This window comes from Mytilus galloprovincialis, chromosome 7 (genome assembly GCF_965363235.1).
Source record: "Mytilus galloprovincialis chromosome 7, xbMytGall1.hap1.1, whole genome shotgun sequence".
NCBI classification, from domain to species: Eukaryota; Metazoa; Mollusca; class Bivalvia; order Mytilida; family Mytilidae; genus Mytilus; species Mytilus galloprovincialis.
In genome coordinates, this window is record NC_134844.1 from 26,958,772 (window position 1) to 26,974,724 (window position 15,953).

A 15,953-nucleotide genomic window follows, 5' to 3' on the forward strand; every position below is an offset into this window, starting at 1 on the left:
AGCATGAATCGATCACCTGTAATTTTTTGGTTAAATCTTGCATCAATGATTATTTGTGCCTTTCAATATATATCAATTTTTTTTTTGATCTTTATTATATATCAATGAGTGGCTTTAAAATTCCATTTAAATGTTCTTTGGATCTGTCGTTTTTTTCTTCAAAAGCAAAAACATGCATTTTACCCCATATGTTCCATTTTAGCCATAGTGGCTAAGTTTCTTGAAGTACAAGAAAATATAATACAAAATTTATACAAGATACTCCCAAGTTGGGCTGAAATTGATTAAGCATATTCAGAAGAAGTTTTTTTTTTAAAGTAAGCAAACTAGGTGAACAAATTTTTAAAGGGCTATAACTCCAGAAGGATTCAATTGACACTGTTGGTCATATAATTTATTTGTAGATCTTACTTTGCTGAAAGTTGTACTGTTTACAGTTTATCTTTGTCATTAATAATATTCAAGATAATAACCAAAAACTGCAAAATTTCCGTACAATTAACAATTTAGTGGCAGCAACCTAAACAATGGGTTGTTAGATTCATCAGAAAATTTGCTCTTAAGGCTTTAGTGTTTGAGATATAAGCTACACACTGCATTTTACCCCTATGTTCTATTTTCACCCATGGCGGCCATGTTTTTTACAAAATTGAAAATAAAGCACAAACTTTATTCTAGATATCCTAAGGATCATTCAGTTTAAGTTTTACTGGAATTGGTTCAGTAGTTTCAGTGGAAATGTTTCAAATATTTAACACCGGACAGACGACGACGGACGCCAAGTGATAGCAAATTTCACAGTTCCTTTGAAACGGTGGGCTAAAAAAACTACGTCCGTTCTATCAGAAATAAACTGAAAATTAAAAATTAAAAACTTGTACCATCGAGAGCGCTAACGAGGCCACTTTCCATAAATTTTAATATTTTTAAGGGTCATAACTCTTTAAAAAAAGTCCATTGTCCATCATTATAGAACTTATCCGAGATATTGTTGATATTAAACTACATGTAGTGTATAAGTTTTATTAAAAATCTGGCAAGAATTGTACCTAACAGGGCTATTTCCATAAATTTATTATTTTCAAGGGTTACAACTGTTTTTATAAAAGTTGATTGGCCACCAATGTATAACTTGTACATGTGCGAGCGCTGCAAGGACCGGACAGACAAACACATGGACAGCCAGATGGACACAAGGACGGATGGCAATCAAAATTTTAAGCAGACCATGTTTAAATTTAAAAAAAATAAGTTCAAATTTCAATTTTTTTAATTATAAAAATACTATTTTTGATATAAAAAAAATAAAAAAATAAAATATTTTGTTTTGTCTTAAAACAGTGGTTTTGATAAGATTAGACCAATGGGAAAGTTTTAAGCTTGGTACAGTGTATCCATTTTCATTATCTATGGAAAATACATTGCCTTGTATCGTTTCTTTTGTGGACTAGTACACTATTGCGCAGAGTCAGATTATGTACACATACATGTAATGGCTGAACTACTATTTACCTCCCATGTAAATCGACATGTATCGAAACCTTTATGCAACCACTTATTTGTCACTATGTCAATTTAAATTTAACCGGGTTAAAATTGAAATTGAAGAAGAACTACAGAACCTTTCTTTCTATTCTAATATATAATAATCTAACTTATGTAAAAGATTTGAAATAAATGCGGGGCACAAATGATGCTCCGGCTTGCATATCATAAAAGTTATAAACTGACATAACTGAAGAACAGTAAAAGTGACACTTACCAATTGTGTACTAACTTTTATGGTGATAAGTATTGTGTAAAAATTTCATAACATTTGGTTGAGGCAAACTAAAGAAAGAGAACAGAAACCAACTTTGGGACATGCTGACGGACGGACAAGGGAAAACCTGAATGCCCCCACAAAAAATTCAGCAAATTTTTTCCTCTATATAAAGAGACATTGCATAGAACAGTAAAAGTGACACCACCAAAATTCAAAGTTGATCTGTATTTGGTGGTTTTAAGCATTGTGTATAACTTTAATAACATCTGGTAAAGACAAACTAAAGTTAGAGAACAGAAACGGAAAATTCAGCAATATTTCTATTTATAAAGGGGCATAACTCTTGGACGGTTTAAGTGACACCACCAAAATTAAAACTTTGTCTGTGTTTTATTGTAATAAGCAATGTGATTAAGTTTCATAATATTTGATTGAGGCAAACTAAAGATAGAGAACAGAAACCAACTTTGGGACATACTGACGGACGGACAAGGATAAACCTGAATGCCCATCCGCCACTGCGGGGGCATAAAAAAGTGTAAATATAACAATTGATTAAATTAGGCAAAATTCAATGAATGGTCATTGCACATGGTTGTCATAAAGGTTTGAGAATCAAAACACTTAACAGTATATAATAGTAAGGACCAGCAAAGGAGTAGGTCCAGTAAGACCCCTTTTTGGCCCCAAATAAAGCAGTTTTACAAAATATTAAAATGTAATCTTTTAGCCTATTTATTGGACAATAGAATGCTTCTGCTACATAAATATGGGCTGTTTTTGACAATATAATGCACATATATGATATATCAGGTACTAGCACCATTAAGTCATGCTAAATTACTGAAATCTTCACAATTCTAGCATTTTAGTTAAATTTTAGACGGTTTCCGTGAAAAACGAAAGTAGCCGCATTCGTGTTCATCCTTAATATTGAAATGTATGTTGTATTTGATGATAATACATAACATATATAAAGGTTAAGGATGAACACGGATGCGGCCACTTTCATTTTTGACAAAAACCATATGAAAAGTGACATTTTTCAGCATATTTGGTAGATTTTTCATATTTGAGTTTAAATCGATTCGTTTTTAATGACTAAATTAGTTAAAATCTTTCACATAAACTAATTGAGACACTTAAGTGTTTAAAAAAAGGTCAAAATCTTTCGTCAGATGAATCTGAAATTTGAGGCCAAAATCGGTCCTTAACGGACCTACTCCTTTTCCTCAAGGCCACAAGAAAAATATGTTTTGAGAACCATAAAAAATTCTGCCGTATACAAATAATAATTCAGTTAGGTTTAAAAAAAAAATAATAGACAAGCGTTCTTTTCCACCACATACAATAGAAACATTGATAAATTCTTGCACAATTTAATGTAGATCGTTTGTATATTTTTCCTCGGATAGAACATGAAGAATTTGTATGTCCCCACCGTAGCAAAGGGGGCATTAAGTTGTACCCTTGTCTGTAAGTACTCCGTTGCAGATGTAAACCCTTATACAAATGGAAAAAAAATGCTGACTTTTTTGTTTCCGTTCTCTAACTTAATTAAAGTTCATGAAGTTTGCCACAACCAAATGTTTCGAAACTTATACACAATGCTTATTTCCATAAATTTCAGAACAGTTAGAATTTTATTGGTGTAACATGTACTGTCAATAAGTTATGCCCCCTTTAAAAATGGAAAAAAATGCTGAATTTTCCGTTTCCGTTCTCTCTTTTTAGTCTGTCTGACATAGTTCATCTTACCCTGACCTCATTTTCTTAGAACATTGATAATGTTAAGTTATTATGATACTTGTATTAAAATCTTTACATAACATTTACAGAATTTAAAAAGTAATTCATTGATAAATAAAACCAACCAGACATTTCAGGGTGAGCCTTCTTGCTTAGCAGATCTTAGTCTAGGGTTAAAGTTTTTAAAGCATCAATCTGTTTCAAAAACCAACAATGAGTTGCATTAAATTGTTGCTGTAACTTCTTTATAGCCATTTTGAAAGAGAAAGTATCCTGAGCTAAATTTTTTTAAACGTTCATTAAGATTTGTTTTATAGATAATCATGTTATGCACATTGTTGAAGGATATATGGTGACCTGTGGTTGTGTATTTCTATGTCTTTGCTCTCTGGTGGAGAGTTAATTGTCTCATTGACAATTACAACACATCGTCTTATTTTTTTACATAGTCAGACTTACTAGTAATTAAGTTTTGGATTCAATATTATTCTTTTTCACTGACAGCATCAGTCTTAGATACGACAACGGGTTATGCGTATTACATTTTTTTTAAACTTCTGAGAAATCTTACATATAAGATTGAAGAGAGGGGGTACATATGCTGCCCTCAACTTTAGAAGTTGTGTTATGCTTAAATTCTTAAAATACTTAGTTCACAAGTAAACACAATGAGATACCACATTTTTTTTCAACAAATTTTATAATTTTGAAAAAAAAAAAAAAAAAAAATCGATAAAAAAGGGGGGTGCACCATACCCAGAGTGATGATTTTTCATTTTGTACAAGGATATCTTCATTTATCATATATTCTTGTTTAAAATTCACAAATGTGTGTCAGAATTGCACATATAAAAGGAATATTTTAGCTTTTTAAGTTACTAAATGTTTGATTATTCATCTGAATTTTGGTGAAAATTGACAATTTTTGACCAAAATTTTTTTTTAAATAAAAAAAAACGCACAACTTTCTTTTTATTTTATGAATATATAGAATGTGGTCTTTCAAAATTTGTCAATGGCATGTCATGGTATTGTTGGTCTTGGGAGATAAACAGATTTAAAATTTAAGAGTTTTTGAAATTTTTCATTTTCAAAATTTAACACATTTTTAAATGGTTGCTATGGAAACATACTATTTAGTAAATTCACAATTTTAATGTTTTTGTATAGTTTGGGGTTTTGTTTGTCAATACTGTAAATATACATATTGTTTGTATTGATTAACAATATTTCTATGGGACTTTAAATTCCCTTATTTTATATTTTCAAAAAGGGTCTTTTTTCACATATTCAGGCAAAATGTTGATTTGATGGTTACCATGGCAACGGGCATAACACAGGGAAAATAAAGACAGAATTTTACTCATCTACCAAAGTTCTTATGATATAGGGCAAAAAAAATTACTTCTGTGACATGTCATGAATCACCTTCTGCATGATTTTTACAAAGACCGGTACTTAATGTTTTGTTTTAAACTGTTTTTGATTATGATGACGTCGTAAAAATGAATCTCATCTCAAGTCTTCAAATCTATTTTGTTCTAATTACGCAGGCATATAATCAGATTCAATAGTATTAGTTTGTCATTTTGAAATAGAACAAATAGCGAAATGTGTTTTTTTTTTTTTTTTATAAAATGCTTTTTTATTTCGCTCTGTATTTAGAATTTGACCGGAATTGTTCAACTTTTTATTATGTTGGAAAATTATTGGCATGCAAAGGATTAGACGGCAATCGAGAAAGAACACTCAGAGAAATAACCTTAGCGGGGGTTTTTTCTTAAGAAAAAACATGTAATTAAGCCAACAGAAGTTTACAGATGGTCAAATCTCGTTAATCGAGTCTCAGACGCATTTGAAAAAGTACATTCAAGGACAAATTCTTAGCGTTTTCAATTTTAAAAAATAACGTGAAATTAAGCTAACGGAGGTTCACAATTACTCAATTCTCTCGTTAATCAATTCAGAAGACAAATCAAAGTGACAAACAATGAGGGGAAATACAAAAAAGAAGAAGCGGTATGATTGCCAATGAGACAACTCTCCATAAGAGATAAAATGACAGAGAAATCAACCTCTATAAGTCACTGTATGGCTCTCAACAATGAGCAAAGCCCATACCGCAATGTCAGCTACAAAAGGTCCTGAAATTACAAATGTAAAACAATCCAAACGAGAAAACTAACATCCAATTTATGTTAAAAAAATGAACTAAAAACAAATATGTAACACATCAACAAACGACAACCACTGAATTACATGTACCTGACTTGGGATAGGCACATACATACCAGAATGTGACGGGGTTATCAGTTATCATATGTACCAGGATTATAATTTAATACGCCAGACGCGCGTTTCATCTACATAGGACTCACCAGTGACGTTCAGATCAGAACACTTAAAAAGCCAAACAAGTACAAAGTTGAAGAGCATTGAGGACCGAATATTCCAAAAAAGTTGTGCCAAATACGGCTAAGATAATTTACTCCTGGGATAAGAAAACCATTAGTTTATCCAAATATTCAATGTTTTGAAAACAGGAATTTATAAAAATGACCATATAATTGATATTCATGTCAACGCCAAAGTGCTGACAACTGGGCTAGTGATACCCTCGGGGATGAAACGTCCACCAGCAGTGGCATCGACACAGTGGTGTAAATAGTTATCAAAGGTACCAGGATTATAATTTTATACGGCAAACGCGCGTTTCGTCTACATAAGACTCATGAGTGACGCTCAGATCAAAACACTTAAAAAGCCAAACAAGTACAAAGTTGAAGAGCATTGAGGTTAAACACGTTACCAGGATCCAAACCCTCCCTCTAACTTGTGACAGTGGTGTAACGGTACACCACAAGAAGCATGAACTCGGAAATGAAAGAAACCGATTTCGTCGACAGTTTGCCTCCTGGTATATGTGCATCACACGCCTCGAATTACCTAGACTGCTTCTCATCCTAGAGGTATGTTTGGCAGAACGTTCTAAGAAGGCAGGTATAGCCACATCGGTAACAATAATATTGGATGGTCTTCATACTTGGGTAAGGGTTTGCATGATAATCAAATGAATTTGAAGTGTGATATTCCTATTCTCATGGAAATATCGTATTATTAGTTTAAAATTTCTTGAAAATATAAAATTGTGCATAAACTGATGACAAAATGAAACTGCGTTGAAATAGGGATGACCATGTTGCTCATGTCTTTAAGAATGTGACCTCAAGTGAGAAACCTTATTTCGTATTTGCAGTTTTCAGTCTTGAATGGTTCCATGTCAAATTACAGATAATGAATCATCGTAACATCACTTATTACACATGGTAATACTTTCATTCCATTTGTATTAAGAAATGATGCTTTAATGAACACATGTGTTCTGTCTGGTGTTTTCTTCACTTTTGTTCGTTCTATTTGGCTGTCCTTACATAATAGTTTTGATTGTCCCTTGGTATTTTCTAATGTTAAAGGTAGGGTAATATCAAAAATCAGTCTCATTCTATGGAAGAAGCGAATCGGTAAAAACGTTTCTTATATCACATAGCGATATTGTCTAATATCAATTGTAAATATGCAGACATTCATGCGGAAAATTTTGTTTTCGGCAACGACATATTAAGAAAATACGACCTTTGAAACTCATTGTTCAAATATAAACAACAATTAAGTATAAGTATACATTCAGACGTTAGATAAAAGCAAAAGTTTATGTCCGTGTAAAATTTGAAGTGCTGTTTTTTCTTATGTACATAAATAAACAATTGCGATAAATTCTTATAACAATGCGATACTTTTAAAATATCATAGCAGTGATTCTGTTTTATCAATATTAGTACTAATATAAAACTGTTGTACCCATATTTTTTATTAGGGGCTTTCTGTTTTGAATTTTCTTCATTGGTTTTGGAAGCAAAACTACTCAAATAATGGTTTTATAAACAATGTCGTAATTAAATAGCTAAGTATCAAAATTCTTGTTCAAATATACAATATTTATCCAATTTTTTTTTAATGAACGCATTGAAACAATATATATCCGATATTCTCCCAAAAAAGACTTACTTTATTGATAACAATGGAACTAACTTGTGCCAAAGATGAATTTCCCCTTAAATAGCTGATTTCCAGTCCTCCCAAACCCTCATTTGGATGCTGAATATTTATGTTCAATAGTAATTTTGTCCAGATAAAATAAAACAGCTGCGCCATGAGCGCATGATACGCCCGTCGTCTTGTGTGAAAGTTTTATGCAATAATCATAAATAGATTCTGAGAAAGTTTTAAGCAATAACCATATATTGTTTTTGAGGTACGGAGGGACATATGAAACCACCCCCCTCCCCTCTTTTTTCTTCAAAATTATTAAATATCACTAAAATAAAATTTTGAATCAATACCAAAAAGTATACAGATCTTTAGATTAATATAACAAAGAAGTGTGTAAAGTTTTAAGCAATAATCATAAATTGTTTTTGAGATACGGCGCGACATGTAAAAGAAACCTCCCCCTTTTTTACAAAATACTATATAACTGAAAAATAAAATTTTGAATCATCACCAAAAAGTATACAGATGATTAGATTAATATAACAAAGAAGTGTGTAAAGTTTAAAGCAACAATCATAAATCGTTTTTTGAGATACGGCGCGACATGTAAAAACCCCTTTGCTCTTTTTTACAAAATACTCAATAACTCAAAAATGAAATTTGAACCATCACCAAAAAGTATACAGATCTTAAGATTAATATAACTAAGAATTGTGTAAAGTTTTAAGCAACAATCAAAAATCGTTTTTGATATACGGTGCAACATGTGAAAAAAACACCCCCCTGTTTTAGTTACCAAGTGCCGTAACTCAAAATGTTTTAATCTTATTTTCACCAAAAAGTATACAGATCATTTGACCATCATAAGAAACAACTATAATAAGTTTCATGAAATTTGGATAAGTCGTTCTCAAGTTACGGTGCGACATGTTTTAGCCGGTCAGACGGATAGACGGACAGACGGATAGACGGACGGACGGACAGACGGACGGACACCAGACATTTGTATAACATAATACGTCCCGTCAAAATTTTGACGGGCGTATAAAAAGGTCAAATTTTATTAAGTCTGAAGCTGTCAAACTGAATTTTACACCCCTTTACACAGAATTGTCATTATTTTGAGTTAGAGCTGGTAGAATTTTCTATAATTTTGATATGATTTGTCCCACTAGTAGTATACTACACTGTACAAATCTTTTTGAGACAGAGCAGGTGCGAATTTTTAAAATTGAATGTATTGTCTAAAAGAAATGCACTTCGAAATAACTGTGCATGTTCTAAGGCCAAAAGGAAGGAGTTTATTGGCAAGGCTTCTGAAAATTGAAGTACCGAAGTACTGAACACCGGATGACCGCAAGTTCTTGTGGATGGTCACAAGCACTTGTCTCAAAGAATAACCATATATTACATGAAAGTGAGGTTAATGTACCGAGATATATTTTTTCTGATACAAGTTCGAGCGTAAATGGTGAATAAATGAAAGGCAATTCAACCTCACCGTAAGAACTATTATACTGTAGTGATATAAATTAATATACTCTGGTTTGTTGTTATATATTAATGTATATTAATATTTGTATATACCAGTTACATGTATATATAATTTTTACTACATTTGTATATCATTCTATTCTACTTTTTTAATGATAGAGCAGTGCAAATGCATGGAGGACACTTTTCTGTAATGATTCGATTTATCTAATCGATAGAATTTTAGTAGGCGGATTATTTTCATAGAGATATCGAATTACCAACTGGAAAAGTCTTTGATATCCAACAAGAACTGTGTTCCTTCTCAATATTTTGTCTATGTTAAATTCATATGAAACCTCAAATTAAAAAAAATGATGCATATGTTTTTTATAACAAAAAGGACAGTTTTCATAATTAACTGATGTGCATATACTTTTTTCTGAAGACAATTCTTTAATCTGTCCACAATTAGAAGAAGTTTACTTTTTTTAATTGCTTGCTTCCAGGAAGCAATTCGTCGACATATTTCCCGTATGCAAAGTGACCTTACCGTGAACCTTCTCGTAAAAATCCGGTGATCGCAATACGCATGGACCTGTCACTGAAATAAACTATTATCTGATTGTACATGTTAATGCTCAATATCCCTGCTTGATTGTTTTCTATAAGGTGACAATCGGTTAACTTCGGAATCAAAACACGGCATTTAATCAGGTGCCATATTAGTTAAATCATAACAAACAGAGAGAAAAAAAATGACGATTATATGATATATTTGCGTAAAAAATGATAAAATCGTGCACAGAAGACTAAGTTTATGATATATACATGCATTGGTTCAAAAATTGGATAAACATTATTTTTAACCAGTCACTCATTTCACATGACTTAATAATAAATACATCTTCCGTTTGACAAGATTTTTCAGTTGATATCTTCAAAGTTCGGGACATCAGCATTTGTACAATTTTATTTGTTTGGAATATTTATTTTACCATTTGAATATTCATTGTCATATGTAATTGGGATTCGAATTGGATTGGATAGTTTAAATGAATGTCTTTTTTTTCTTTTAAGTAATGATATTTTTTGTCTATTTCGAATTTACCCATGTGAATAGGTTATAGCAGTGTGACCTATATTATAATCTAATAGGTCAGTAGACTATTTACAGTAGCCACATTCAAATTCCGCCATTGCATCATCACTTCAAATAGAATTACAATATGCAGTCGGTAAAACCAAATGATCGAAACAATGGACTAAGCAGGTTGTTAACACTGTCAACTATCAATAGGGTCAAGCAATATTTTCGGAATGATAAGTTCATGTAAGCGTTAATTTTGTTACAGGTACTGAATTTTAGTGATATTTGGCCTCAAACATTAAACCGGTCATGAACTAAGTTTGAAAATTATGTTTGCGGTTTTCTAACATGCATTGTGACGTGTTATTGTATTCATTTTAAATGAGAAAACTATAGCAGTTATATTAGAAAAATATGGCATTCATAAATTTTTGTGATAAAAGCATATCGCTACTATATAAGACAAATATTGCGTTGATATGATAAAATATAGAAGTATCTTTGACTTATTGGTGCTTTTGGCTTATCAAACAATTGAATTCATCTCATATGCATTCCACTGGATTTGCTACATGATATTTATTGAATTTGTACATCTACAAATGATAAATTGTGCATTTATGTTTCTTTTTATCAACAATTCAATTTTCTAGTATTAATACACCTTGCTTGTTATAATATTACACAATTCATGGAAATTATACAGCATACGTATGTCGTGTTAAATGTCACCTTATCTTAATAAAAGAGTCATAACTTTATACCGAGAAATCCTTCTTTCTTCATACAAATGTTAACATTTGTCTGAAATTTCCCCAATGCAACTCGTTGGTATAAGACAAAAACGCTATTTGATATAAGAAACGTTTTTATCGATTCGCTTCTTCCATAGACTGAGTCTATTGGTTACAACGTTAACTATAGAACCTATTAATTATTAATCGTTTATACTAAACTATAAGCGTTCTGTATGTTTCAACTTTTAGAAGAATTTGGTAATGGTGGTAGATCTTTGAAACTAGTTTTTCACAATTGTAAATTTTCAATACTGAAAATAAATTTATATTGCCACTTATATCACCCCTAGTTTTTGGTGGGGTTCGTGTTGCTTAATTTTTAGTTTTCTATGCTGTGTCATGTGTTCTTTTGTTTGTCTGTTTGTCTTCTTTCATTTTTAACCAGGCGTTGTCAGTTTATTTTCGATTTATGAGTTTGACTATCCTTCTGGTATCTTTCGTCCTTTTTTTTTGTCTTAGGGAGGGATAAATCCTACTTTGTAAAGAATCACTCTGATTCAAACAAAAAATTCTCTGAAACTGATATTATCAAGATGCTTGATTTCTTGATTGACAACATATTTGTTACGTTCGGAGGACGTGTTTTTCAACAGACTGTCGGCATTCCAATGGGAACAAACTGTGCCCCTCTACTCGCCGACTTGTTTCTTTATTATTATGAGGCTGACTTCATGCAGGAACTTCTTAGGAAGAAAGCTAAGAAGTTAGCAATATCCTTTAACTCTACTTTCCGCTATATAGATGATGTTCTTTCACTAAACAATTCAAAATTTGGTGACTATGTGGAACGCATCTATCCAATCGAACTAGAGAAAAGATACTACAGATACAGTTAAGTCGGCTTCATATCTTGACTTACATCTAGAAATTGACAATGAGGGTCGGTTGAAAACAAAACTTTACGACAAAAGAGATGATTTCAGCTTTCCATTTCTAAGTAGCAACATTCCAGCAGTACCTGCATACGGGGTATATATCTCCCAATTGATACGATATTCCCGTGCTTGCATTTCCTATCATGATTTTCTTGATAGAGGTTTGCTGCTCACAAGGAAGCTATTAAACCAAGAGTTCCAAATGGTGAAGTTGAAATCATCCCTTTGTAAATTTTACGGACGCCATCACGAGTTGGTTGACCGTTATGGAATAACCGTTTCACAAATGATATCGGATATGTTCCTTACGTCGTAACTACAATCCCCTTCCCTTTCATGAATATGACCTACCGAATTAGACTATTTACCGGATTTGTAATCACATAAGCAACACGACGGGTGCCACATGTGGAGCAGGATCTGCTTACCCTTCCGGAGCACCTGAGATCACCCCTAGTTTTTGGTGGGGTTCGTGTTGTTTATTATTTAGTTTTCTATGTTGTGTCGTGTGTACTATTGTTTTTCTGTTTGTCTTTTTCATTTTTAGCCATGGCGTTGTCAGTTTGTTTTAGATTTATGAGTTTGACTGTCCCTTTGGTATCTTTCGTCCCTCTTTTATATAAGTATTGCAACACCTTGATTTTTTAATCTTGAAAAATCAGCCTCTTATTTTGGATATAATATGATGAAATATTTGTGAAAAATATTGAAACATAGTAAATGATAAAATTGGCATTAAAACGAATAAAATATATATAAAAAAAATGATTTATCGAACTTCAATTCTGCTAAAAAGAAAATGAGATATTAAATTAATTTTAAGATGATTGTTGACATCATGGTTGGTCGTTATACGCCAAAGAATTAGTACTTGGTGCAGCCTCCATTCAAACGGATAACTGCCTATGAATGTCTTCTGATTCTTACCACCAGTCGACTAATTTGTTGCTGAGGTAACCGCAACCCTTCCTGATAAAGGGCATTGTTTATTTCATGAAGTGTTTGAAATGGGATTGTCCTTTCGCGCACTTTACGCCCAATAGTGCCCCATATATGCTCGATATGGTTCAAATCCGGGCTACGACTGGGCCAAGGAAGATCAACCGAATCCCATTGGAACAATTGATCTTCCTCCACGATGCTTATTTCCAACTTTTGCGAATGCGAGGTGTTTACGCAACTTCATGATCAAGGTAAAATCCATTCCTGTTATTTCAGATCTTTTACTCACAAGATGATCATTTTATCCCATCAGATATTGGAATTCCTCGACAAAGTTTCTTGAACGTGACAGAAAAAAATTAAGGGTATATCATTGAGGGGCATGTTATGTTTTAAGTGTGATACTTATATTCAAATCAATGTATAAATAGTTATCAAATGTACCAGGGTTATTATTTGAAACGCCAGACGCGCGTTTCGTCTACATAAGACTCATCAGTGACGCTCAGATCAAAATAGTTATACAGCCAAACAAGTACAAAGTTGAAGAGCATTGAGGACCCAACATTCCAAAAAGTTGTGCCAAATACGGCTAAGGTTATCTACTACTGGGATAAGAAAATCCTTAGTTTTTCGAAACATTTACAGTTTTGTAACAGGAAATTTATAAAAATTACCATATATTTGATATGCATGTCAGCACCGAAGTGCTGACTACTGGGCTGGTGATATCCTCGGGGAGGAAACTTCCACCAGCAGTGGCATCGACCCAGTGGTGTAAATAGTTATCAAAGGTACCAGGATTATAATTTTGAACGCCAGACAAAGAGAGACAACTTGAAAATGTTTCTTAAATATACATCGCTTTAAATATGTAAAGTTTATTTTTCCTTGGTTATCTCTCTCTACAAAATTATATAAAATAATTATATATATATATACATGTGTATATATATAAGACTCATATTCATGGTCAGTTCCGGATCTATTGCAGATCCTAATTCTATGGTAGATATGAAGTCATGCCATCCTAAATATTTAAATCCTAATCTATGGCAAATTTTATAGTTACCTAATCAATGGCAGATTTTTCAGACTGCAGATATTCTACCAATGGAGGACAAGTCAGTACATATTTGACAAAGGACTTTGCTGTAAACGAGTGGTCTTCTCCTCAAAAAGATTTAGAAAGCCTTCAAATGTATTAGAAATCTAAGACAGCAGACCTTCTCCTAATCTCAAATGCACTAGGATAGATGATATATATCTGTTGGAATTCATTGAAATGTGGGCTATTGAGTGACAGAACATCATCAATATATCGCAAAGTGAAATTTAAAAACTTTTAAAGATGCTGATTCATTTTGTCTTTCAATTCAGATGCATATGAGTAGTAAAACTAACTTGACGATAGTTCAACAAAACTTGTATCCATTGGAATACCGATTATGCTCAAATATTTATTACTCAAACTCACTTACAGAAGGTTTATTTAACATGAAATCAACATGTTCAACATAAAATAAATTAATGTTTTAAAAACAATTACATGTATGAACATATGACTATAGTTCATTAGTCTATATATGTGTATTATTCAGGCAGGGATTTCTTTAACATAAATTACTTAAAACCTTTTGTGGCGATGTTAGTTTATTTTCGAATAATGACTTTAAATGTGCATGCGTTATATTTTGTCTCTCTTTGACTAAGATCTTCAATGTTTACAAATAATGCGTTTGTATGTGTGACTGTAAATGTACAAAACATGTATAAAACTGCCAAATTATATATGTGCCTATCACATGTATCACAAGTCAGGAGGTCAAATTTCCTTACAATCTTGAATTTTTCTGCAATTACAGTAGTCAAATAATGGCTTTTATCTTAAAATAAGTTAGTTTTATGAAATTGTTCTTAATGTATAAAACCTAACATAAGGAACTGTTTATTTGGGATTCTTTGATTCGATATATCAAGGGGTCCTGGCGATCCCGTCGCCCCCCCTCTTTTGTGGAAAAAATTGGTTGATTATATAGGGAATCACTGCAGTATGACTGGAGCCCCCCCCCCCTTTAGACCAGTCGGCGCCCCTCCATCCTAATGAAAAGTTCTTGATCCGCCACTGTATATCCAAATATTCAACAATGTTTTAACACTGTTGAATACAATTTAAAATTTGATTTCACCCTTATTACTAGATATTACTTCAATCGTGTGACAGTTGGTAAATGCATATTAAACACTGTTGTCTTGTCGACGTCCCATGGCACCTGGTTCCGGCTTCGTTAAAATAAGATTGTCCCGCACCTTCATTATAAGATACATATCCTGACAATTGTGATGATCATGTATATGAATTAAAACACAGCAACCTTTATTTTAAAAAATTCAGAAAATCAAGATTTTTACAGATATACTTTAAATACTTTTTAATTGATTTGTATAACCCTAAATGTCTTAATTCAGCAATACACGTATGCCGTTTTGATACAAATGATAAATGATTAATGAAAAAAATCACTTATTCTGTAAGAGAGAGGCGAAAGTTACTTCAGGCCTCACGGTCATAAAACTTTCGAGCATGATTCGTGTACTCAGACTCGAAAATCAACCAATCAAATTGCTGGATTTCATCTTTCGAGCATGATTTTTGTGCTCCGAGCACTGAGCAAAGTTTTATGCCTTCAGGGCCTGGGGTGTTAAAACTTTTAAGCCGAAAACAAACTGACAATACCTTTGTAAATAACGGAAAACATCCGTACACAAAAAATAACTGCGAAAACTTCTGACATAGCAACACGAACCCTACTAAAAATTGGGGTGGTCTCAGTTGTTCATCTCTTTTATAAAATATCAGTATTTAGTTCAAATATATAATCTTAAATTAATCAAATATATAATCTTAAATTAATCCTAATTCTATCTTATTCATTCTCATGTGACGTCATTTTTCATTTTTTGATGCTCTGTTTTACTAATTCAAATGACGTCATTTTTTCGTCATTTTTCAGTTTCAAATAGGACGTCACTTGGCGTAGAGGTTTAAACGTATTCGGATGTGTCTACTTTTGTGTTTCAAATGTCTGGTTATGTAAATGTATTTCAGTTGTTTCCTGTAATTAGTTAATACTTCAGCTTTATCATGTACATCTTTTGTATATTCATTTTATTAAATTTACTGTTTGCAAAAGTATAAATTACTCTAAATT